The sequence below is a fragment of the Festucalex cinctus genome, chromosome 2 (assembly GCF_051991245.1).
Source record: "Festucalex cinctus isolate MCC-2025b chromosome 2, RoL_Fcin_1.0, whole genome shotgun sequence".
NCBI lineage: Eukaryota > Metazoa > Chordata > Actinopteri > Syngnathiformes > Syngnathidae > Festucalex > Festucalex cinctus.
Window position 1 is genome coordinate 5,460,597 of NC_135412.1, and position 3,979 is coordinate 5,464,575.

At 38.5% G+C, this 3,979-nt stretch overlaps 1 long non-coding RNA gene across 1 annotated transcript; it reads right to left on the bottom strand.

Moving 5' to 3' along the window:
- Window positions 1–610: 610 nt before the first annotated feature.
- Window positions 611–2,734, bottom strand: LOC144014914 (uncharacterized). Its single transcript, XR_013282636.1, has 3 exons — window positions 2,301–2,734; window positions 2,069–2,152; window positions 611–1,339 (listed from the first exon to the last, which is right to left on the bottom strand). It is a non-coding gene; the product is annotated as an uncharacterized LOC144014914 (long non-coding RNA).
- Between the last annotated feature and the right edge of the window lie 1,245 nt (window positions 2,735–3,979).

The following is a 3,979-nucleotide window of genomic DNA, read 5'->3' on the forward strand; positions in this document are numbered from 1 at the left end:
TTACCATGGTGTTGTCCCAGGTCTTGAGATGGTACATCCCAAGTTTGAAGTCAATTGGATTAACCGTGTAGGAGAAGCAGGCAAAAGTATGACCCCTGTAAATGTGCAAAAATTGGCCAAAATTGGACATTTAAATACTCATATCTCACTTCCTGTCTATTTTAGGGTACACACATCAAAGAGGTTTTTGTTCATCTGGATGTGCTACAGGTGCCACACAATTTTCATAGCCGTCGGACAATCGTAGCGGGCCAGGGATCTGTTTAACCTATGTAGGTGGCGCTATGGAGCCATTTTTCTGTTATCACCTATGGCGACTTTAAAATATCAAATTTTTCGCCAGGCCTGACGTGTGTGTAAAGTTTGGTGAGTTTTCGTTCACGTTTAGTGTCTCAAAAATGTGATTGTTTGCGGAAAAGAATAATAACAAATAAAAAGAAGAAGAAGAACTAGAGCTGCGAGCAGCTATAAAGGGCCCTCGCAACCCGGGCCACGTTGGGGTATATGCAAGTCGGGGGACTTGCACGTTGGGGTACTGTTAAATAGACAAGGACCATGGAAAATAGAAATGCATTTGCCGTGCCTTGTGTGTAAAAAGGTGCAGTAAAAGGCCAAAAATGATGCACAATTCCCAAAATAAATTCAAAAGTGTGGACTTTCTGATGTGTGTGCAAAGTTTCATGAAAAGTCGCTCGTTTGATATTCAAAACCAGCATCTGTTTATTTGAAAACATTGCATGGCACAGAGATGGTGTGTGATCAAATAAAAAGCTTTTTGATGACTCTTAATGTGGTGTCGCTGTGCAACACATATGTATTCATGACATAGTGAAGTATTGTGACAGTTTTGTAGGGTCCAGCAAACAGTAAATGTGTGACAGTTATTCAAGAAAAAATGTAGCTTTGAAGCAGGCTAACCAATGACATCATCTAAAGGGGAAAAAAGCACATGAGCAAGCATAGGTATAAGTAGAGGAGAAAAAGAGATGAAAGAAGTGCGAGAGATGGAACAGGAGAGGAATGCAGCTGTTTATGTATAGCTGTTGTAACAGGACAGATTAAATAACACTTTAACCTGGGGTTAACAGCGCCCTAGGACAGATAAACTCTTTAGTGTAAAAGTTTTCTGGGACAGATGAATCCCTTGGGGTCAAAGAGTTTGGGTTAGCACATAGTCTGTCTTAGGATAATGTAACCTCCATGGATGAATTAGTCCTAGGACGCTTTGACCTGCGGGCTAAAACTTCAGGGGGGTTAACCTGTCCTGTTATATTGTGATCATCGTCTTCGTGCATGTCCTCAGTGGCTTCTTCTGTCTGTGTGGCAGCATTTGATACATCTGTAGAACAAAAAAGAATGAAGAATCATGTTAGATCTGTGAAGTTTGGTTGTCTTAGGTGTAGTTTACAGAACAGTCGTGTGCATATTTTTAGCATGGTAGTGTCTTAATACAAATGCATATTATGTAATGCACTGTATATGGATATTACAGACGTAATATTTGACGGTGATCTTATATTCATAGTTTTTGCCCGTTAATAAATAATATAGCTAGTAAGTAATAAGACACGCAAAAATGGTATAGTTGAATCCTCTGGGTCAAAAAGCAATGTTTTAGGATTGTGTGATGAAATGATGAATAAAAGTAAGGATACGACAGGTACATAAATGGTTATATATATACACACGGACATATATATTTATACAGTATAACAGTGCCGCATGTATTGGTTTTAAGGAAAGAGTTGAAAAGCAGTGTTCAGAAAAAAGCATAAGACGCACAAAGTACCATTTCACTACATGTAATAAGTTGTCAAGTAGACATGTGAATTAAGTGGTTAAGATAGTGGCTACTGTGCAAGTAAGCTTCAATTGTCTCTAAAAGGTTAGCATATGTGTTCTACATGATATCAATGGCTAGACGTGCTCGTGGAGAAACATTACAAACAGAAAAACACACTAAAGGTGCCTTTAACAAACCTGTTAATAAATGAGAACTTAATACATATATGTATGGCATACTGTATATGATTGAGAAAGCTGTTTAGTTTATGTATTGTATACTTACGGAAAAAAGTTGGCAATCTTTGCGTATGGAGATGATTAGAGGGTCTTTATCAAAAGAGAATTTGCTTGTTGATTTGTTCATGTTCTGTAGAAAAGCAAAGGAGTAGAAATAAATACAGTATCATACTTCATAAACATACAAGAAATTTGTAGCTGTATTAACCATTGTTGGTATTTGAAGTGATAATTTAGGAATAGAAGTGTAGTGATTGCAGAATTTATAGAGTGCTTACCTTGTATGACTTTGTAGATGGAAATGTCTTTTGTTGAAAGAGCTCTTTGTTGTCTACTATATATGCAAGGACAAGCATAAGTAGGTGTGGTTATGAAGTACTTGACCATTGAAATAAAGCAGTGGTATCAAATGTATGGACCGTGGTTTGGCTCAGGCCTGCAAAGGGGTTTAATGTGGCACAAGAGATAATCTTGTAAGGTACAAAAAATAATAATAATATAATAGGTATGCCTCTGAGTTTTCACAAATCTAGGTCAAGTCAAGTCATCTTTAGTTATTTTGCGCTTGAATCATCCAATCGGAAATGCTCCATAAAAAATGTATAGAGGGTGCGATTTATTGCAAATTGCACAAGAAATCTCTAAAAATTCATGTTAATGACAAGTCTGATGTGTGTGCAAAGTTTCACGAGTTTTCACACATGTATAGATAAAAAAAAACAAAGCAGCACTTTACTTGGCAACCAATGCATCGCTATAGCAGCAGCGTGCGACAAAATAAAAAACTTTCGATAAATTTGCATCTTAAACATCTTAAGATGAAACACACCAAGTTTGAACACGGTCGGATGAATTTTGTAGGAGGAGTTAAAATATGACCCCTAAAAAAGGCCACAAAAAAAGTCTACAAATCCCATCATAAATCAAAATGGCGGACTTCCTGTTTGGTTTAGCACATGGTTCCAAGAGCCTTTTTTGTACATCGTGGGCTCTTATGTATGCCTCTAAATTATCATAGCGCTAGGTGAAACGTACAACCGGGAATGCTTCGTTAAAGAGGAGTTTTTTAGCTCAAAATGTGATGCCCGGCCCCTACGGGACTTCCTGTTGGGTTTAGCACATGGCACCAAGAGACATTTTTGTACATCGTGGGCTGTTACATTTGTCTCCAAATTTTCGTAGCTCTAGCTGCTTCGTACAACTGGGAATGCTTCATTAAGAAGTAATTTTTTCCTTTGCAAACTGTGCATGCCACGGCAACAGCGTGCGACAAAATAAAAAGCTTTCAATAACTTTTCATCTTCAACATCTTAAGATGAATCACACCAAGTTTGGAGATGATCGGATAAACTCTGTAGGAGGAGTTCGTTAAAATAAGACCCCTATGAAATGGCCCAAAAAATGGCAACACGTTCCAAAGTAAATCAAAATGGCGGACTTCCTGTTCGGTTTAGCATATGGTTCAAAAAGAGTTTTTTGTACCTTGAGGGCTGTTACATATGTCTTCAAATATTGGTAACTCTAGGTGAAATGTACAGCCGGGAATGCTTCATTAGGGCCCGAGCAGCGACCGCTGCGAGGTCCCTATTGTTCCTGAAGGAATTCTTATTATTAGGGCCCGAGCAGCGGCGGCGGCGGTGCCGCTGCGAGGCCCTATTGTTTTTGTAGGAATTCTTATTATTATTATTATTATTATTATTATTATTCTCCGCAAACGATCACATTTTTGAGACACTAAACGTGACCGAAAACTCACCAAACTTTACACGCACATCAGGCCTGGTGAAAAATTTGATATTTTAAAGTCGCCATACATGATAACAGAAAAATGGCTCCTTAGCGCCCCCTACATAGGTTAAACGGATCCCTGTCCCGCTACGATTGTCCGACGGCTATGAAAATTGTGTGGCACCTGTAGCACATCCCAATGAACAAAAATCTCTTTGAAGTGTGTACC